Below are 22,909 nucleotides of genomic sequence, written 5' to 3'. Positions count from 1 at the left end.
CTCAAAGAAAAAAGGAACCACAATAACCTTGTGCTGTTTGTTCTTGCCAGAAGCTTTGCCAGTCATTGCAAATATGTTCCATAGATAGCACAACTATTCCCTATTATAGGGGCAGATTGTGGAGCCTTTATTTGTGCTTATTCGTGCAGGTGAGCACTAACACATCAGTCAAATCCCCACGAGCTTCAGTAAGGATGCCGTGATATGTCCCTTGGAAAAGCAGTAGCCACATGTCTATCAAATACTGATTTATACATAGTGACCTGTGAGCAGTTCGCATCTGGGCTGGGGTGGCGTAGTGACTAGGCCTCCTGGCCAGGGCCTGGTGGGTCTGCAGCCCCCACCCAAGCATGTTTGGGGTGTGGCCCTGAGACTCTAGTTCCCCCTTTTTGGCAGGAGAGGGGTTACCTGGGAATAGGCTCCCCGCTCCCCTCAGTACCTGGGGGAGGGTCCTGGGCTGCGCCCTCTGGCAGCTAATCGGGTGGCAGCTCTGGCTTGGGGACTCCTGCCTCCAGGCTGGTCAGCCCCAAATTGGGATGGCTTCCCCTCCAGGCCTGACACTGGCCACAAGTGAACCAGGGTGCTGCTGATTGGGCTAATAGGCCTTGTTTAATCCCTGCCTTGCCTGGCCTCCCTCTCACCCTCCTACATGACCATTACGGTGACATAGTGAGGACTGTAATTTCACAACATCATATCGAGAGAGGAAATTTCTTCCTGACCACAGCTGTTGGTAAGTTTAGCGCAGGGCTCAGCAGCCCATGCACATGTGCCGAGAGTAGCACACAAGCTGATTTTCATTGGCACACGAGCTGGGAGCTCAGCCCTGTCCCTCCCCGCCCCCCCCAATGCTGCCAGGACCTTGCTCAATGCCAAGGTGCCTTTGGATTAACAAAAGACCAGCTAATGCTACCCACCACACCTACATGGTAAAACTCGGCATCTTTATTTATGTATTAAAGAAGCTGTTTTACGTAGGACTTCTATTGACTTTAAAAAGTATCACTGCGACTGGGACCATATACAGAGGTCAAAAGGTAAAATTTTGACACTCTGCCTTGGAAAGGTTGCCGGCTCTTGGTTTAGAGCCTGAAGCATGAAAATTAATAACCTTTTATATATTTTTAAAAGTCCTTGTTAATGCAGATGCTATCCTTAGTCATAAATGATTCTTTCAAGAAGCTTAATAACTGAACTATACTGAGATATCGAAAGAGTGGCATAGAGAGTACACTTACTAGTTTGCAGATGATACCAAGCTGGGAGGGGCTTCAACTGCTTTGGAGGATAGGGCAGTAATTTAAAATGATCTGGACAAACTGGAGAGAAAGGTCTGAGGTAAGTAGGATGAGGCTAAACAAGGACAAATGCGAAGTACTCCACTTAGCGTCATCTATACAAAATGGGAAGCGACTGGCTAGGAACGAGTACCACAGAAAGGGGTTTGGGGATCATAGTGGACCACAGGCTACATATGAGTCAACAGTGTGATGCTGTTGCAAAAAAAGCAAACGTGATTCTGGGATGCATTAACAGGAGCGTTGAGAACAAGACACGAGAAGTCATTCTTCTGCTCTACTGTGTGCTGGTTAGGCCTCAGTTGGAGTATTGTGTCCAGTTCTGGGCACCACATTTTAAGAAAGATGTAGAGAAAATGGAGACGGTCCAGAGCAGAGCAACAAGAATGATCAAAGATCTAGAGAACATGAGCTATGAGGGAAGACTGAAAGAACTGGGCTTGTTTAGTTTAGAAAAGAGAAGACTTGGAGGGAACATAATAGCGATTTTTCAAGTAACTAAAAGAAGGTTACAAGGAGGAGGGAGAAAAATTGTTCTCCTTGGCCTCTGAGGATAGGACAAGGAGCAATGGGCTTAAACTGCAGCAAGGGAGGCTTAGGTTGGAGATTAGGAAATACTTCCTAAAGGTCAGGGTGGTGCAACACTGGAATAAATTGCCAAGGGAGGTTGTGGAATCTCCATCACTGGAGATATTTAAGAGCAGGTTAGACAGACGTCTATCAGGGATGGTCTAGACTGTGCTTGGTCCTGCTGCGAGGGCAGGGGACTGGAACTGATGACCTCTCAAGGTCCCTCCCAGTTCTAGTATTCTGTGATTCTCTGATACTGAAGCATCAGTCGTTTCCTTTAAAAAAAATAGTGGTAAAATGCAAAGCTCATAAAAGCAGTGACTTATAGAACATGACTTCTAGCTAGCTGGATAAAACACATGCAGATTCAAAGTGAGGTGTTTTTTCCAGTCAGTCCATTAGTATGTGCCTGAGATTTATAGAGTTTATTTTTTCTGAGTTTAAAATGGTTATGAATAGTATTCATACTCATTGGCTGTGTCTATACCACATTCCCCTTTTGAACGGGGAATGCAAATGAGTGAGATTGAAAATGCAAATGAAGCGCAGATTTACAAATCTCACACTTTATTTGCATAATCCATGCAATCGTGTTTCTGGAAGAGGATTTTTCCAGAAACACAAACAGCTGTGTAGGTGGGGTTCCTTTGAAAACAAACCCTGTTTTCAGAAGATCTCTTCTTCCTATTTTGTTTCAGGAAGAAGGGATTTTTTGAAAATGGGATTTGTTTTCGAAGGAACCTGATCTACACGGCTGTTTTTCTTACTGAAAACAGCACTTCCAGAAACGCAATCATATGAGAGTATGGAAATGAGGCACAAGATTTATAAATCATCACTTTCATTTGCATTTTTGATCAGCCACATTTGCATGTCCCTTCTGAAAGGGAAGGGTCACATAGATGCAGCTATCATGAGTGGTCACAATGAATTATATTTTAGCACAAGCTAAACAGACAACTGGCTTACAGATACAGATCTTGTATTTCCTTTGGTGGAGGCTTTACAGAAAATTAACCCCAGTATAGAAAGGATATGGATGTGCTGGAGCAGGTTCACTGGAGGGTAACAAAAATGACTAAGGAGCTAGAGCACATGACCTATGAGGAGAGGCTGAGGGATTTGAGCTTATTTAGTTTGCAGAAGAGAAGACTGAGGGGTGATTCAATAGCAGCCTTCAACTTCCTGAAGCGGAGCTCTAAAGAGGATGGCGAGAAAGTGTTCTTAGTGGTGTCAGATGGCAGAACAAGGAGCAATGGTCTGAAGTTGCAGAAGGAGAGGAGCAGGCTGGATATCAGGAAAAACTACTTTACCAGGAGGGGGGTGAAGCACTGGAATGTGTTGCCTAGAGAGGTGATGGAATCTCCATCGCTAGAGGTTCTTAAGTCCCAGCTTGACATAGTCATGGCTGAGATGACTTAGATGGGGTTGATCCTGCTTGAGGCAGGGGGATGGACTCGGTGGCCTCTTGAGGTCCTTTCCAGCCCTGTGAGTCTATGAACCCGTATTTACTCCGACAGCTCCATTTTGAAAATCTCTGTAACAGCAGAGAGCCAGTGGCAGGGCTCATGGGAAAAAGAGTTAAGAGACTGTTCAGAGCCATGATATCAAATACCATGTACTACTCCAGCAGTCTGAATTTGCATGTGGATCCTGGCAAGGAAATTTGTTGTTTTTTTTTTTATATTTTATTTGATTGTTTATTGTTGTGGAACATCAGCACATCCTTGTTGAATTCCGTGGTAGGATGGTGACCGTTCTAAGGATTTTCCTTAGTGGTGCAGGAATTGGAATGGTGGCTTTGGTATATTGCCTAAAAATGGGGCATCTACTTTGAGTCTTTGAAACTACGTTTACGTCTACACCAGACCCTGCCCTTTGCAAGGGGGGTGCTAATGAGACACTTTGGGATATGCTAATGAGGCACTCCATGAATATGCAGTTCCTCATGAGCATAATTGTAGCTGCGGCGATTTGAAAGTGCTGCTTTCTAATTGTGTTCTTCCCATGTAGACGAGGGCCTTTTGAAAGGACCTGCCAGACTTCAAAAGCCCCTTATTCCGAAAATCAAATGGGAATAAGGGGCTTTCGAAGACTGAGGGGTCCTTTTGAAAGGCCTTCTTCTACATGGGTGTGCGTGATTCGAAAGCAGCACTTTCAAATCGCCTTGGCCACTGTTATGCTAATGAGGAACTACATATTCATGGGAGTGCCTCATTAACATATCTCAAAGTGTCTCATTAGCATCCCCCTTTTGAAAGGTGGGGGGACTAGTGTGGACATAGCCTATCGGGCAAATCAAGTCCTTCAGTGAATTGTTTTCCAAACTGGGGAATTGACCTAAATCTCTCTGTTATTAAAAATAGTCATCTTTAAATGAATTGGCCTGATCCTGCAAGCCTTTACTCACACAGGTTCCCCTACTCACCCAATAACCTCGAAGATTTCTGTCTGTCTATTTAATCTCACCAGCTGTGTGCTCTACCCTGTAAAACATGAAAAACAGAATACTCTGCTGTGGAGGCATTTACAATGCAAACATAAGGATTGGAAGGATTGAGGCTACAGTCTTCCCCTGCCTTACAAGGATAATTTGTTCCTGAAAAACCCCTCTTAGGGTGAATTCTCGTAAGTCGAAAATGTAATTACCATTAATTTCAATGGGAAAAAATTTTATGAGTTCCTGGGCCCCCAAATGTGCACCCATTTATGCTAAAACAACTCCAAATCCCATTAAATCGGGTGCAAGGGGGTGGGCACGGCACAGCAGGGCATGGGGAGGCAGCCCGGCCTGAGTTCAGCTTAGGTTAAGTGGGGAGGGGGTGTTGCCAGGCACAGGGGTCCCCTGGCTGGTGAGGGGTGATGCCTCTCTCGTGCAGGGCTGCATGGCAGAGAGGCCTCGCCAGCAGCAGCCAAGGCGGCAGCAGCAGGCAAGCCAGGTGCTAAATGGGAGGGAGTGCCACAGATGGCAAGCAGCGCCCAAGGCTGCACAGGGCGGGTGGTGGCGGCCTCCTAGCCACCTGGGGGGTGAGCGGCAGCAGTGGGGCTGGGATGGGCTGCGCTGGGACTTGGACGAGTCTACCTCCCCGCACCAGACTGCTGCCCCCCCTGCACAGCCTCTTTGTTAAGACCACCATGGCCGACTCCATCCCCCCGGTGCTTACCTACCAGAGCTGCCAGCCTCCAAATCGGTCCTTGTAAATGCAAAGAAATGCCTCGTAAGCTGAAGTAGAGGTATTAAATGAAACTTCTCATAAAGTCGAATTCTCGTAACGAATGTGCGTACCTCGGGGTATGACTGTAATTGTTGCATGCTGTCTTTCCAGGTAAGAATAATTCTATATGATGGTATTTTACATTTACTTCTAAACTTACTTGAGAGAGACTTGTTATAAGCATCCTTGGACAGATTGAATGCCAAAGTGCCAGCCCAAAAAGGAAGGGCTTATGGGTATGCATGGGCCTGGGACTGAGGAGACCCAAATTCTTGTCTTGACTACGCCACAAATTTCCCTTGACACCTTGGATAAGATATGTTGGGTTATCTTCAAATCCTGCTGAAATCATATGAAAGGACCATAGTTTATCTGTTTGTTCTTGGACTTCTTCTTTTGATGCCTCCATCTTTGATAGAGCCTCATTTATCTAACCAATGAACTATCTGAGGTAGTGAGTATCTGCCCAACTTATTCTGTGGGGATCTTATCCATAAATGTTGTTATGCCTACTTCTTTCTTTACTCCTTGGTTATGTAGTAGACCCACCAATTCTGTTGTAGATTTTGCTTTTGAGATACATGTACAGAATATATTATTTTTATTTCTTTATGTCTTTGCTTTTCAAATCCTTGCTCTATCTTAATTTCCATTTCACCAACCTTTATGTGCCTTTCTTTTGGGCTGTGGCCAAACTAGTCCTCCTTTCAGAGAGGTTATGGTAATGAGGCACTTTGGGATATGCTAATGAGGTGTTGCTATGAATATGCAGCACTTCATTAACATAATGGTGGCTGCGCACTTCGAAACTGCTGGTTTCGAAACGCATGCCGCCCGTGTAGCCACGGGGCCTTTCGAAACAGACCCCTGATTTCAAAAGCCCCTTGTTCCCAACACCAGATGGGGTCTGTTTCGAAAGGCGCCCCCCAGCTACACGGGTGGCATGCTCTTCGAAACTGGCAGTTTCGAAGTGCGCGCGGCCACCATTATGCTAATGGGGTGCTGCATATTCATGGCAGCACCTCATTAGCATTTCCCAAAGTGCCACATTACCATAGCCCCCCGGCCCCGAAAAGAGGTGGCAGTGTGGCCACAGCCTTGGTGTTACTTGGCCCGGATTTGCATTTTCTGAAGGACACAATGTGGCACAAGCAAATTCTTGGGCCTTGCCATTGAAACATATGCTCCAATATACACCCCCACACAGACGCTTTTTCTTTTTTAAAGAATGGGCAGGCCTGGGAATGGATCCGATATATTGGCACCTTTCTGCTCTCCCCCAGTAATGCACATGATTGGTTCTCTCTGCTAAACATGAGGGGAAGGTACTTTCGTAACACTCCTCACAGTAGCCGTGTGCTTTAAGTATGACATGTGATTACCTTTGTCATGCTCTTGACTGGTCATAAAATAGCTTTAGAAACCAATGCAGCTTTTAGACAAAAGATAATGTCCAGGAGCTTAATCTAATATCAAGATTTTATAACTGATGCCGGAACTCATCTTAGATGCTGAGAATCATTGTCAAAGTGCAGTTCAGATAGCTAGACAAAACTGATAAGGTAGAAAAGAAGCCTAAACCTTTTACTATAATTTAGGCAATCGAAAAAGATCTTCTACAGAGAAAAAATTCAAATTTCTTTAGAGTTTAGCACCAGATCTGTTTCTTTTTCCATTATCAAATGTAACATATTAATCTTTTTTATAACCACATATACTCGCAGTTTCAATTACACAAAGTATTCTGATTCAACAGGAAATATCTGACCAATTGTTCTTTTGTTATTTGAAGCTGGTTCCTTGCAACTGGAAAATATAAATGGGCTAGTTGGAATCAGATCTCTTGAGGCAAAAGACCAGTGCATTAACTCGCTGTATTTGACTGTGATAAAAACCATTGAATTGTTATAACAGAGATAAAGAAATCAATGGACTAAAGGTTTCTGCAAAAAATTACTATATTTAAGTGACTTATGTGTTACCTGACAGGAGAGAAACCCTCTGGGTTTAAGAAAAAGAGTCCCTCTACTTTACAAAAATGTAAATTTCTATGCAAAATTAAGTTACCCACAAAACATTTCTAATTGGGAATATTGTGCAAATTACAGATTAATAGCTTATTTAAAAGAAAGAAATAAAAAAAATCACGATGAAAAGGATTCCAACTTTAATCAAGGCATTCTGGGTGAAAGTGCTCATGAATGAGAGTGCTCAAACTTCATTGCACTGCAACCTGCTTCTGACAAGAAAAATGACTATGCAACCCCAGAAGGGAGCATCAAAGTCTGAGGCCCATCACCACGAGTTGGGAAGGGATGGAGCGGGATGTGGGGAGAGACAAATTCCAAAGGCTTCCACCCTGGGCAGGCAGCCTGTAACTTAGCTCTGCGAATCAGGGCTGGAGCCCTGGGGCTTCAGCTTTGGCTCAGGGCTCTAGCAGCTCTAAGTGAGACCTGGCAACTCCATTAAAATGAGGTCCTGACCTACAATTCGAGGACTGCTGATCAAGAATGCACTCTGTTTTGTACAGCGTGTAGACTACATTTCTTATTATCCTTTTGCTTAGAAAGAGCGACACATCTCATAGAACTGGAAAGGACCTTCAGAGGTCATCTCGTACAGTCCCCTGCCCCGTTGGCAGGACCAAGCACCATCCCTCTTTTTTTAATTTTAAATCTGTTTTGCCCCAGATTCCTAAATAGCCCCCTCAAGGATGGAACTCACAACCCTGGCTTTAGCAGATTAATGCTCAAACCACCGAGCTCTACAGCTCATCCCAGTCAGTATTGTGTAAGACAAGCAGGTTTTGTAGGGCTGAGGAGGAGTTGGCATCACGACAACTTCCAGCAGCTAGAAAGCTAGGCCACCATCCTGCAAAATCCTTTCTCTAGGTTCCACCGCTGCAAAGCTCACTGAAACATTGGGGGCTGAAGAAAGACCAAGGCTACAGCTACACTATACTCCTCTTTCAAAAGAGAAATGCAAATGAGGGAAATTGAAAATGCAAATGAAGTGCTGATTTACAAATCTCGCACTTCATTTGCATAGTCTTGTCTGATCACTTTTTTGGAAGAGATTTTTTAAAAAAAATAAAGCAGTGTAGGCTGGGTTCATTCGAAAGAAAACCAGCAACAATCTTTTTGAAAGAAACCTTATTCTTGGAAAAAAAATGAGGTTTACAGGGTTCTTTCAAAATAGGGTTTTTTAATGAACCCCATCTACACTGCTTTTCTTTTTTCAAAAAATCTCTTCCGAAAAAGCGATTAGACAAGATTATGCAAATAAAACGCGAGATTTGTAAATCAGCACTTCATTTGCATTTTCCCTCATTTGCACTCCTCTTTTGAAAGAGGAATGTAATGTAGACCTAGCAAGGGATTAATTGAAACCAGATGCACTGTCCAGTAGGGGATTTCATTTATGAGCTTTGCAACAGTAGCTTCATTTTATTTGACAGGAGGCGGGAAAGAGAGAAGTCTGGGATACAGGCTGCGCACACAACTGCACAACGACTTCAGCTAGGGGACAAAGAGGAGGTCTGTGCTGCTCAAAAGCTTCTCTCTCTCTCTCTCTCCCTAAGAGAAGTTGGTCTAATGAAAGGCATTACCTCACCCACCTAGTCTTTCCAGTATCTCAGGACCTGCAGAGCTATAACAATCCTGCATTCAGGTAGGGGCCAGAAGCATAAAATTAGCTAGTTCTGGTGCCCAAAATTCAAGAAGGATATTTATAGATTGGAAAGAGTTCAATGGTCCCCTACAAGTGTGATCAAAGAATTGAGAAAGTGCCTTTAAGTGAAAGACTCAAAGGATTCTATCTAAAGAAAAAGAAATCTAAGGGCTTACTTGATTATGGTTTATAAGTATCTATCTAGGGAACAAATATGTTAATAATAGACTCAATAATCTAGCAGAAGACATAACATCATCCAGTGGCTGGAAGCTGAAACTGGACAAATTCAGACAGGAAAGATTGGAACAATTTTCCAAAGATCACAGTAGAGGCTTCAGCACTGACCATCTTAAAATCAAGTTTAGATGCTTTTCTGAAGTATATGCTTTAGAAATTATGCTGGGGAAGTTCTATAGCTTGTGCTACACAGGCCAGACTCCATCCTGCTGTGAGTAAGAGCAGACAAAGAAGGACATTAATAACTTACACCATCATTCTATCTTGGAGAGTGGGAGCGACCTCAAGGGTCCTCAGTTCCAGCTGCTGGCCTGAGGCAAGACCCAAATAAATCTGGGCCATCCATGGTAGCTTTGTCCAAACTGTTCCTAAAAACCTCCAATGATGGGGATTCCACCACCACCCTTGGGAGCCAGAACTTACCTACTCCCATAGTTAAGTTTTCCCTAAGATCTAACCTAACCCTTTCTGCAGATTAAGTCCATTGCGATATTGTCTTTCCTGCAGTGTCATGGAGAAGAATTGATCCTCATTCTCTTTATAACTTCTCTTAGTGTATTTCAAGCTGGTTATCAAGTTCTACCTCAGACTTCTTTTCTCAAGACCAGGGTTGCCTGAAAATTATTATTATTGTTGTTGTTATTATTATTATTATTATTATTGTTTTGTTTTATTTTATTGTACACTATAGGAAGAACTTTATGGACAGCCAAATTTTTACAGACCATTCTTAGTTAATAGGAAGAGGGACAAAAATGAATAGTATTCAGTGTTTTTATTCATAAATTGCAACATTTCTGCCTCTCAGCTGAGGTGACAGTGATGGCACCTGTGTAACCCAACCTCAGCTGGCCACCGGAGCCAGCCAGCAGGCAGGCGACTGGGAGAAGGGAGGAGCCCACAACACAGGCAGTTCCAATCCTGTTCCTATTACAGCCCCTCTCCCTGCAAACCATCCTCCCCTGGGGCTCTTCCTACCCATCCTGCACTTGACCAGAAACCACTCACCCAGCTGGGGCAAGGGGACCCCTACTAATGACCCCAGTATGATTTGCTGGCAGGGAGCCTTTGGAAGGCTGCTATGCCCAGACTGCAGTACCATGTACCAGACAGCGGGAAGCCGGCAGTTAGTGCTGTACCAATACTAGTGATGCAGCATAAGAGTTCGAAGACAGTGGCTGAGAAGAACAGTCCCTGCCAGCCCACAGCAGGTCACAGGGAGCCCCCTGGCAGGAGAATTCCACTCTCCACCCTTAGCCTGGCAATTGTAGACTCCCTGGAGTCCTGTCTGAGATAATTACGAGCATCAAAGGAAGGGAAGCAGTCTTTGCAATGCGTGAGGTAGCTGATGTCTCTGTTCATGCCACATCAAGACTCTTTTACATACTTTGTTATATCTAAACAAAAAAGCAGTCCAGGAGCACTTCAAAGACTAACAAAATAATTTATTAGGTGATGAGCTTTCATGGGACAGACCCACTTCTTCGGACCATAGCCAGACCAGAACAGACTCAATATTTAAGGCACAGAGAACCAAAAATAGTTATCAAAGTTGACAAATCAGAAAAAAAATTATTAAGGTGAGCAAATCAGAGAGTAGAGGGGCAGAATGCAGGGGGTGGGGGGGGGGTAAGTCAAGAATTAGATTAAACCAAGCAGGCAAACAAGCCCCTATAATGACCCAGAAAATTCCCATCCCAGTTCAAACCATGTGTTAATGTGTCAAATTTGAATATGAAAGAGAGTTCAGCAGCCTGTCTTTCAAGAGGGTTGTGAAAATTCTTTTATCTGACTCTTGACTTCCCCTGCTCCTACCCAGCCCCCTTCTGATTTGCGCACCTTGATTACAATTTTTCTGATTTGTCAACCTTGATAACTATTTGTGGTTCTCTGTGCCTTAAATATTGAGTCTGTTCTGGTCTGTTTCTGGTCTGAAGAAGTGGGTCAAGAGGAAGGAGCTCCTCCGCTCCACTGCAAAGCATGCTGGGATTTTGGTTTTTTTGTTTGTTTTTCCTCAGAGCAGAATGTTTTTAAGGATTTCATGGACTGGTCCAATTTCAGCTCTTTTTTTTTTTTATACAAGCTGTCCATGAATATACTGATGTTTGGCAAATATGCCCCCCTCCCTTTTTTTTAGCTTTCCCTCGAACGTTAGCTTTTCTAAACCTTTTGTTGCTCTCCTCAAGACCTTCTGCCATTTGTCTCCATCTTTCCTATGGCGTGGCACCCAGTGACATGGTGCTCCAAGTGAAGACTCATAAGTGCTGAGTAGAATGAGCCAGTTACTTTCCACGTGACATTCCTTTTAATACACCCCAGAGTTATAGAGGTCTTTTTCGCGATTGCAACACAGTGTTGGCTTGTTTTCAATTTGTAATCCACACTGACTCCCAGATCCTCTTCACTGCTACTACTACCACCTGACCAAATAGTCCCCATTTTGTAGGTATCTACTGCCTAAGTCACTTGTCTCTTGAATTTCATCTTATTGATCTCAGCCCACCTCTCAATTTGTCGAGGGTGTTTTGAATTCTAAGCCTGCCCTCCAAAGTGCTTGCAACCTCGCTGTGCCTGTGATAAACTGATCACCGAGCACTCTCCCACTAATGCTTGTACTCCACCAAGGCAAGAAAAGTAGCCAGCATCGACATCAGCCCATGCCAGCCTTTCCACATGCAAGACGCTATTTGCATAGCTGAAGCACATTGACAGTGGAGGGTAGAGTAGACAAAGTCAACGTCAGAATCAGAATGCAGGACTGTCATGTCCGCGAACCTCATGGCCTTCCTTCTTGTAGAACTGACCCTATTTAAAGCCAGAGACGACAACAGCTTCAGCACAGAGAAACTGACGCAGCTTGGAGGATATTTTCAATAGCTTTTGTGCTACTGGAAGAATCCCTCATGCTGCTTTAATGAATCTGCATTTTTTTCAAAACAGGACTAGAGTGGGGGCTGTACATTTCAAAGGCCTCACTGCCAGCCTTGGACACTATTAGGCAGGACTGTGAACAATTTGAGGCATAATCAGTATGTTGAACATTCAGCTCCAGTGATTTGTTTGTATTTTCAAGGCTCATCTTCCCAAGGAAAAGGGCTACAAATTGGTAGCCTTATCCTTCAATCTGTATTCACACGTCGTTCTTGCTGCTGTAAGTAATCCCATCTTCTGCACATAGTTCTGCGGATCTACTTACATGGAAGCGTTGAAGGTGGCTGTTTAAACTGTGTGTTTTTAATGCAAGTCTTGATATTTGCAGTTTCAAAAGCTGGCGAGTAGACCATGATGCAGGGCCAGGGGCTTTATAGACCTCAGCAGCCAGGCAGTGAGGTGATTTAAGGGTATCGGGAAACTAGATCTGGCAGGTTAATTTGCCTTTCTGACTGCCGAATAAACACTGCGCACCTGGAGAAATAGGAAAGGAATTACTGGAACTGGAATGAAAAGGGAGGAAAACTCTTTTGTCAAATGAGTTGTTAAATGATGTCTGGCTTATCTGATAACATCTCATACCAGACACTGCTTGCCAGACTTTTTTTTTTTTTTTGAAGTTGTGAGATAATGTTTTAAATGGGAAAAAGCTGGGCTCACACCAGACTCAGAAGTGTTAATTCAGCTCATCATGTCCCTCTTTGCAATTGTGTCCACTGCTAATTTTCCTACGGTGATGGCTTAGCAACTCTTTTCCTGTAATTGAGGTTTGATTCATCTGGGAAATAGTTCTTGGAGCCTAATAAGCACTTAGGTGCACATCCTCTGAGAGCGCTCGCTGCTATGGCAACTGCTGTTTAGCGTACACAAGGAGAAGCCTGTGAAGTCACTCCAGGCGGTGCTGGTCTCCTGCACTTTAGCAAGGGAATCAGCCTTTGCTTGTTAGAATTGGTTTAATGATCAGTCCTGGAAACTCTAATGATGTTTAGAAATTGTCTCTTTAAATGAGTGATACTTCTGTGGGTGGAATTAACCTTTTGAATGCCACTTTTTAGGTGCAATTGTGCTTAATTGACAAAGCTAGATGGAGCCATGGAGCCACCGTTCTGCATAGCTGGAGGTAGGAAGGAACACCCACCTCCCCATGGGAGGGATTGTATCCCTGCGTGCACAAGGGAGGGGCGTGAAGGCTAAATCGACAATCTAGTCCTTTGCTTTTATGGTCCTGGGAGAGCATTCTCTGGAATAATTATGTCAAAGGCCTTCTCTATGGTTGGCTTTTTTAGCCAAGATGTCCAGCCATTACTATCACTGCTTCAAATCCATCCAGGTAATAAGGGTATAGACAAGGCCTTGGGTGGGGCAGACACTTTATGTTTTAATGGTCATGCCACGTTGCCCTGCTCAGGGTGAAATGCAAAGGGATTAAAGGCAGAGCACGGTGGAAATGCCAGTATTTCTGAATTTCTTTTCATCTGGAATTGAGGCAAAATGTTGATTTCCCCTCTTCCCCTCATCCCACCATTGGAAAGTTCTGAGAAGTGTTGATTTAGAGATGTTGAAACCGCTCAGTTTGATATTGCACTGCATCTGGCTGAGCTGCGTCATGGGAGCTGTAATTCAATACCTAATGCCCCGGTTCTGCAGCCAGCCTACATCTCCCATGTGCATTGTGGTCATGTTATTCCCATGATGCACTGCAGAACTTTGAGCTGCAAAGAGAGCGCAGTGCATCATGGGATAAGCTAGTGAACACGCACAAGCTGGGAGAGTGAGGAAATGAGGTTCCTAAACTACAGCTCCTCTCAGGCAGTGCAGCAGCTCACACAGATGCTGATTAAAGTCAAACTGAGTTGAAAAGAAATTGGATGAGGTTCAACAAACCAAAATGTTTTGAGTTAAGACCAACTGACCCGCAATGCAATATTTTGTTTTAATTTTCCCCTAAATTTTAGCAAAATTGTCAAATTTTGAGATCTTTTAGCAACTGCATTTTTGGTTAAAAAATAAAATGTCCTTAACTTCTCTCCTTAAAATGCCAATGACATGGAGCTTCATCCGCCCTAGTGCCTCTGCCCACCGTGACTACCTGGCCTGATATCAAAATGGTGGGAGCAGTGTGTGAACTGAACTTGTGGTCGGTGCAGAAGTCAAGGTTATAGGTCAGAGCAGGAGTCGAGAGCCAAGCCAGCTGAGGAACAGAGCCAGAGTAAAACAACGGGTGAGAGCCGGAGTCAGAGATGGAGTGGGAGTTAGAACCAAGGGTCTGTGCTGCCTGGGAATCCAGCCCTAGGCTAGGATTCCTGCAGCTGAGATAGTTGGAACCAGAGGCGGCTGAGGGAAAAAGCTGGGAGCAGGGCTGAGCCCAAATTTGGGGTCATCTTAGAGCTTCCAATTCTCCAATCACTAGCAGTGTGCATGTGGTGGTGGCCAGAGATCTTAGGGGCTCACATTCAGAACCCCCACACAGTGCTGGAAACCTGGGACAAGGAAGCCTTGTGTAACAGTCTTAAGAGGCCAGATATGGACAAAGGCCTTATTCCAGCTCTGATTCACATGTCTAATTACTTAATTTGCGGGTGCAAAGTTGCACCTGTGAAATCACAGGCCAGGTTCAAACTCAGACTGAAAGCACCATTTAGCTTTGTATCTGACTGCTTGTGAATTCTTCCTGACTTGGTAATGGGGGTGTGGATTGCCCTTGCTGTTACATTCCTACCCTCCTTTAATTCCATAGTTAGTGGCCCAAGCTCAGTCACATCAAGACTGATGACGAGCAGTGTGTGAAGCTAATGAGATGCTCATAATGTCTCCTAATGATGCTGCAAAACAAAACTGAAAAAATGGAAGACCTCCCTTACCCATGACTCTGTGCTAGTGGATGCCTTCCGTGCCTTTCCATGTTTGTGAGCTTACTTAATGAGAGTTTATAAAATTCTTGGAGGTCTTCAGATAATCCTGCTCAAATCAATTGTAAGCTATCCCCTCAGCTGCACAGCATCTGGTGTTAAAGGGAGGGGTTGGTTTTGTGGTTAAGGCACAGGAGAGTTAGCAGAGCTATAGTTTATTCCAAACTCTGCCACCAGTTTCATATATGACCCTTTAGCAAATTACTTAACCTCCTTGTTATCTCATTTTTCCCCCTCATCTTTTAAACAGGGATAATGCCTCCCTGCCTCACAGGTGTGTTAGGAGGTTAAATTATTATCCATATTTGCATATATTCAGAGCCTCAAATGGAATCTGGGGCCTCATTACTTTATTCCTCCTGCTGCTGCCAGGGAGCTCAGGGAGGGGGCTGGTGGACTCCTGCAGCGGGTGTCAGGGCCCCTCACTTGGTTCTCTGGACACTCAGGGCTTCTGGCCCTCCTGGCTGCTGTCTGGTCCTTTACTCCTACCACCCACAGTGTTTGGGGAGCCATGTGCCCCCTTACGCCACCTCTTCTCAGACCTCAGCTGTCCCAGGGCCAAATTACAGAAGAACATTACCCAAAAGACTCTCAGTAGCATGAATTAATTCTGTCACTCTCTATGGTACTCATCAGAGAAGACAGTCACCACAGGCAAGGTGGGAAGGGATGGGGCTTAGGGAAGTCAGCTCTGGGTCCCCCCTCACGCGACCTCAGAGCTGCCAGTGTGAACGCACCGCTATCCGCAACGTTTCAATGGGGCCTGGAGCTCCGGCCACTGCTGCTGCTACTGCCTGCATTTGCCACCCGCGCCCCGCCAGCTGGCCTGACAGGACTATCTACGCATCCGGGAACAATATGACAGAGAAGCAATTGCTGGAATTACTGTGTTTTAGCAGCGAGTTTGGGGCCTTACCTAGAGCCGGGGCCTTAGCTAGAGCCAGCCCCTTTCTGGACCACGTCGAAGGCAAACAGTAAATGCTGCTGCTGCTGTGCGTGGGGACAATACAACTGTCAGGAAAGGTGTCAGCTCTGTGGGTGCTCTGTGGCTGGACCACCCATGAAAAAGCTCTCTCCACCCACAAGCCGTAGCTGGTCAGTAATGCAGTCATTTAGTGGCGCCCTGGTTAGTTAGCTGCTGCTAAACAGCTGACAGATGGGGAGTGCCACTGAATAGCTGATGGATAGGCAGCTTGGGGAGTGTTTGGGGGAGGATGGAAAGCAGTGACCAGTGGGTGGGCAGGGACCTCAGGGACAGGCTGGAGTGTGGGCAGGAAGAGGTGGAGTGAACTTGAAGCCTTGGCAGAAGGGGTGGAGCCTGGGGGCAGAGCACTGTAAAACGTTGGTGCTTATGACAGCCGCTAGGCATTCAAGGTACCAAAAACCGAGCCGTGTGCGTGAGAATATAGGGGGTCACCAACCCATGTTTTCAATTCTAATGATCCATTCCAGCAGCTCTCCAAACTGGTCGTACTGACGTCAGGAGGCCACCTTGTGTCAGGACTAGCCACCAGGAAGAAAGGGCCACAGAACAGGGCTCTACATTGCTATGTGATTTTTAACTCCTCCTGGGGACAGAATGGCTTGTCTTACTGGGCACCACCTATAGCACTAGATACAAATGTAAAAGTAAGATGTCGTGGTTTTGTGGTGAGGCCTCAAAGCCAAGCTGCACTCTAACTTGTATCACAGTAACAGAGAGGTAGCTGTGTTAGTCTGCACTCCAACAAAACAAAGCAGCAGAAATGTAGCCCTTTAAAGACCAACAAAATGATTTATTCGGTGATGAGCTTTCATGGGACAGACCCACTTCTTCAGATCAATTTCATTTCCAATACAGACTGGCTTATATAAGTACAGAGGACCAAAAAGAAAAAAATTGCAACAAAAACTGTCAAATCAAATAGGATAGAAGGGAGGGAGTGAGAGGTGGGAGGAATGTTAATTGTCCTGTCTGAGATAATTATGAGCATCAAAGGAAGGGAAGTAATTTTTGTAATGCGCGAGGTAGTTAATGTCTCTGTTCATGCCATGTCAGGACTCTTATATACTTTGTTTTATCTAAACAAAAAAGCACTCCAGTAGCACTTTAAAGACTAACAAAATAATTTATTAGTTGAGCTTTAATGGGACAGACCCGCTTCTTGAGACCATAGCCAGACCAGAACAGACTCAATATTTAAGGCACAAAGAACCAAAAATAGTAATCAAGGTTGACAAATCAGAAAAAAAAATTATCATGGTGAGCAAATCAGAGACTAGAGGGGCAGAAGGTGGGGGGGAAGGTCAAGAATTAGATTAAACCAAGTATGCAAACGAGCCCCTATAATGACCCAGAAAATTCCTATCCCAGTTCAAACCATGTGTTAATATGTCGAATTTGAATATAAAAGAGAGTTCAGCAGCCTCTCTTTCAAGAGTGTTGTGAAAATTGTTTTATCTGACTCTTGACTTCCCCCACTCCTACCTCCCATCTTCTCTTCTGATTTGCCCACCTTGATTACAATTCTTCTGATTTGTCAACCTTGATAACTATTTGTGGCTCTCTGTGCCTTAAATATTGAGTCTGTTCTGGTATTACTATGGTCTGAAGAAGTGGGTCTGTCCCATCAAAGCTCATCACCTAATAAATTATTTTGTTAGTCTTTAAAGTGCTCCTGGACTACTTTTTTGTTTTCCTGCCATGTGTTAGCATGTTGAATTTGAATATGTACTCTAACTCAGAAACCTCACGCTCTAATCTGTTGTTACATTCTCTGTGATGCAGGACAGAGATTCTCAGGCCTTTAACAGAACGTATCTTGTGTCAGGGTTTCTTTTTGGTGTGAGTCACATTTTAACAGAGTTTGGCTTGTGGACACCTCCCTTCCTTTTATGACGGCACAGGCCACTCCTCTTCTTATTGGCTGTCTCTGGGGGCTTTCTTGTACACTAAAGCCTGTGCCTGGTAGAAGAAGAGAGAGAAAAAATTCTGTGCTGTACACAAAGCTTAAGAGTGGCTACTGACCTCTCAGTGCACTTGGTTCATGCCAGTCAAGCCCTTTGGGATGAAATGATTTGTGCTGATAGTCTAGAAATCTTTGTTAACATGTAATCACTTAAATAACTCAGGAGTGGAAGGGAGAAAAAGAGTCTTTGAATGGTTGACCCTTCCTGACCCCTTACATTAAGGCATGAGGTAGCTTGCCGTCTGCATTTCTGAGCCCTCCAAGAAGTCTTCCATGAAACATCAGATGTTTCTGAGCTAAAACAAGCCACCACCTGTTGAAAACCAAACCATACGCTTTTTCAGGACTCCTCCACGGCAGAAAAGTGAAGTTGGGTGGGGCAGGGGGAGAAAGAAAGACAAACCTAATGTGTTTTCCTTACCTCTCATAGAGGAACAAAAGAGGGGAAGAAAAGAGACAAACCTATCATGCTTTCTTAAAAGCCAACACTGGAAAGTTCCAATCAGCCTCTCTGTGGAATGCTGGGTGGACAGAACGTCTACTCCTACCCTCAGGCCGGCATACAGGCCTGCTGCTTTCTGGGGAAAAAAATGTTGCTAGTGCCCGAGAAAGACTGCAAAGAAGGAATGATGATAATTGAGCCTTGTGGTCACAAGGCTGTGTGCTGCTGTTGTGAGGCTGTCGTGGGATAAAGAGAGGAAGCCTGCAGGCGCTGCCAACTGTGCAAACCACACCTGCGAAGGAGGAAAATATCTGAGAAGCCTTTGGAAACTTTGAGAGAAAAAAGGGATTGTCTCCCTGAGCTTCAAAATGTTTTCCAAGTCACTGTAAACGAATTCCACCACACTGTGCTGGACTGGTTTAATAAGGCATACATCTGGAAACAAAGGGTTGGTGCAGTTTCCAAGGGGATCTACAGAGAATATATGCAATTCCTTTGGTCCATGGATATTGCTTCTGCTAATTTTTCAGGATTTTTTGTGTGTGTCTCTGGTATGTTAGGCTGTATATATGCACAAATTGCACTAATTTACACCAGTACAACCCCATACTATGTATGCAGGTACACAGGGCTTGTGTGTGGAGATCCTTCTATTAGTATAGCTCTTTCCTGTACAGAAAGAGAGAAAACTACACAAACATAGGGCACATTTATGCTCTTAATACTACATCACAGTTTCTACTGACAGAATAACAATGGTCAAGAAAGATCAGACCTCTGACACAGTTGTGCTAGTAAAACTTTTTAAGTGCAGATAACGCTTTAGAAATATCAAAGAGTTCAAAGGCGGTTTCCCATGGAAGACTTGTTAGGAGGCCTGAAAAAGGGGACTGTGAGTTTTGTCAGTCCTTGATTGATCAAAACACTTTGCACATGTTTAATTTTAGGTATGTGATTAGTTCCACTGAAATCTCTGAGTTGGATTAGAGTTAACTGAAGGCTCATGTTAAAAGGCTTAAGTGCAGCATAGAATCTTCTGTGGGCCCTTTGCGTAAGGCAAACGTTAACTGAAATCCTCTCGTTCAATTCCTGATTAATAACCAGGAATCAAAAACAGCCCCCTGCCAGTGTTACAGCAGAAATACCATAGGTGAGGGTTTAGGGTTAAGAATGAGTAGGTGATCTGTTTAAGTTGGACTGCTTACATGAGCAACATACAGTAAACAATTCCATCTCCGGCAGCCCTGGGACTGGGAGGTTGCCAGCTATTTAAATATTCTGGATAATAGAGAGGTATACCTAGCAATGTGTAACCCTAAAGAAAAACAAGGTTAGATATTAAGAAAAACAAAAAATACATGCAGAGTATTTTATTTACCAACAACAGGAGTATTATGCACACCAAAGTTACACCGTATTTGCTGTATTTATTTGTATTTCACTATATTGTACTTATTGAAAATGTAATTATAGGTACTTTAGGGTTAAAATGCCAGTTATCCGAGAGTTCCAGAAGAGAGGATGCCAGATATGAGAGAGTTTACTATAAAGCACCTCGACGTGTGCTCAGGACAGGAGATATAAAAATTGTAAATTACGATAAAAATGCACGGAATGTTCAAAACATTTCAGGCACTCGCCTTTTTTACTAAACTTTGTTTTTCGGTGTCAGTTCCAAACTCGTACTTTCCATGCTTCTGCTTCTAAGAGCACCCCAGAAACCTCAGGGAATTTTGATTTCAAACCCTTTTTTTATTTTTCAGTCTGAGTGTCTGTTTTCATAGCAAACTGCAGGGCAGAGTCTCCCGCTTCCTAGTACAGATTGCATTCTAGCACCAGCCCGCTGATGTCTCACTGCCTTGGAATGAGAGAAGAGTAGTCTTCCTGTCTGGCTAATACTGAGACACAGAGGGGAATAAATGTATTGCCAGTCCACCTCCCCCAACACCCACAGCTAGAGGAGGGCCAGAGCTGCCTCAGACATACAGTCCTTTGACAGATCTTAGGCCTGAGGCTGTTCTTACCCTCTGCGGCTTCCACAACTGCAATTCCCTGGCCCAGGTGCCTGCAGTTAGTGGACTCCTGATGAGCCAAAGTCATTGTATCATCCTAGATTGATGTTTTCAAGAGTCTTCAAACCACCAGTCCAGGATGCCCATCCTCCAGGAAAACTCAAGTCTGAGCAAAATAGAAGCATTGGCAGGAAGGTGCCTTGGAATTAGGATCAAATCAGTGAGTCCTTCCATTGACTTCACAGGGGTCAGGATTCCACTTGGGCTGCTTGTAAATCTTTGAACAACTATTTAACTCAGGCTCCTGCTTGGGACTGAAACTCTCTTAAGGCCTAATCCCACAAGCACTTCACTCGTGTCCATACAGGAAAAATATACCAATTTAACTGAATGGGTTTAGAAATGGATTTAGTTAAATCAGTGCAAGCCCCGTGTTCAGACATCCTGCTTTTTGGCTGAGTGCCTTATTTTGACTAAGCTTCAGTGAGCAAGGAATTGACTAAACAGGAAAGAGGAATCTCTTAGACAAGCAATCTCACTTACATTCAGTCGTCATATCTTTGTAACTCTTCATCTGTGTTCTTCTCCTTCTTCACTTGTGACTTTCTTTAATACAAGCACTTACAACAAGTTTGTCATACCAAAACTGAGGGTGTCGGCTTGCAGAGGAGGGAGCTTCGGGATGGACTTTGACATACTGCTCCAATTTTCTCCCATCCATGCTATAACTCAGTGTTGGAGGCTCACAACAGCTCTGTGACTGAGCCTTCCATAGTCCTCTCCCAGTTAGAGAGAGATGGGGCAGGTTTATGGGTTTTCCCAGCCTAGATTTTATAATGATTTATTAATATAAGTGTTTATCGTGGTTGTGCCCACAAGTCCACTCAGAATGGTGTCTCATTGTGCTACGCACTATACAAACAAAATAAGAGTCTGTAATCTAAATAGGCAAGATGGGCAAAAGGTCAAGGAACCGATATAAGGCCTTATGGGAAAGTTTTACCTATTATACTGATAAAGCTGTACTAGCACAACCCTCGTACTGTCAGAGAAACTTTTTTTTTTTTCAGTTTAGCTTAAGCCTCTTCCCGTGGTACAGCAGGTCAAGTAAAAATGGCCTCTCCTACTGGAATCAGAGTGGCTTTGTGGGAAAGGTATAGCTACATCAGGGTAAAGTTGCACCTCAAGATAGTTTTTTTTCCCAGGCAGACATAGCCCCATGCAGATGCAGGATGAACAAGGCAGTGGCAAATGCCATGGTAGTACCACAGTATGTTTGGTTTGAGTTTGTCGTGTAGAAGATTAGTTAGATGAAAGGATGGAGTAAAAGGCTTTGGCACTAACAGCCAATCTATAGCTGGAAGGGACTGAGGTGTGTCCTTGATCCTTCTGCATCACCCATGATTGAAAAACAGGGCTGGACTCAGGTAATCTGAGGTGTAGGCAGAGGGAAAAAAAAACCCTCTGCCTCCCAAACACACGTCTCCTTTTGCCATCTCAGTTGAAACTCTGATTCAGGAAACACTTACTTCATACTTCACTTAAGCAATGGGAGTTGAGTTCAAAGGGACTACTTCCTGGAGTTAAGCAAAACATGTGCATGAATAGGATGGGGATTCAAGCATGGCGAGAATGCTTCAGAACATAGGTGGGGATGTTTCATAAGTGTGGTGTAAGGGAGTCGGAGGAAGGCTGGGCAAGAAGGGTTAAACAGGGTCTGTTTGCCCAATCCCCAGTTCATCTGCAGCCAGTGTCAGGCTTGGAGGCAGTATAAAAGAGGAGAAGCCAGCCCAGTTCAGGGCTGACGAACCAGGAGGTAGGAACTGGCTCTGGCGCATGCAGGGCTGGAGGCAGAGCTGTCACCAGGTCAGCTGCCTGGAGAAGCAGCCTCTGAACCCCAGGCAGAGAGGGGGAGGAACCCCAGAGAACCAACCCCCTGAAGAGGGGAAGCTAGACTTTCAGGCCATGCCCCAAACTAAGACCATGGCCCTTAGGGGTGGGCTGCAGACCTACACCCTGGGCCTCAAGGCTCTGCAAGGGGCCTAGCCACTAGGTACCCTGCCAGCAGGGGGAACCGCTTACATGTGGTCATCTAAATATTTATTAATATGGATATTAAAAGACTAGGCCAAAGCTTGTAACCCATCCATCCAAAATGGCAATAGCAAACACACTGTGAAATCTGGATTTCAGAAACACCCAAACTTCTGATGCTCCAGATCTGACTTGGAATCCAGGTTTGGTTCTGAACCTCTCCAAAGCAGAAGGTTATTTGGACCCAGTTTAGCTCCAAAAGAAAGGAAGTTAGAGCATAAGTATGACAAGAACTAGAATAATAGAATCATAGAACACTAGGCTGGAAGGGACCTTGAGAGGTCATCGAGTCCAGTCCCCTGCCCTCACAGCAGTACCAAGCTCCATCTAGGCTATCCCCAGTAGATGTCTGTCTAACCTGCTCTTAAATATCTCCAATGACAGAGATTCCACAACCTCCCTAGGTAATTTATTCCAGTGTTTAACCACCCTGACAGTTAAAAGTTTTCCCTAATGTCCAATCTAAACCTCCCTTGCTGCAGTTTAAGCCCATTGTTCCTTGTCCTATGCTCAGAGGCCAAGAAGAACAATTTTCTCCCTCCTCCTTATAACCCTCTTTTAGGTACTTGAAAACCTCTAAT

This window comes from Carettochelys insculpta, chromosome 8 (assembly GCF_033958435.1).
Source record: "Carettochelys insculpta isolate YL-2023 chromosome 8, ASM3395843v1, whole genome shotgun sequence".
NCBI classification, from domain to species: Eukaryota; Metazoa; Chordata; order Testudines; family Carettochelyidae; genus Carettochelys; species Carettochelys insculpta.
Note: the sequence above shows the minus strand (reverse complement) of the source record.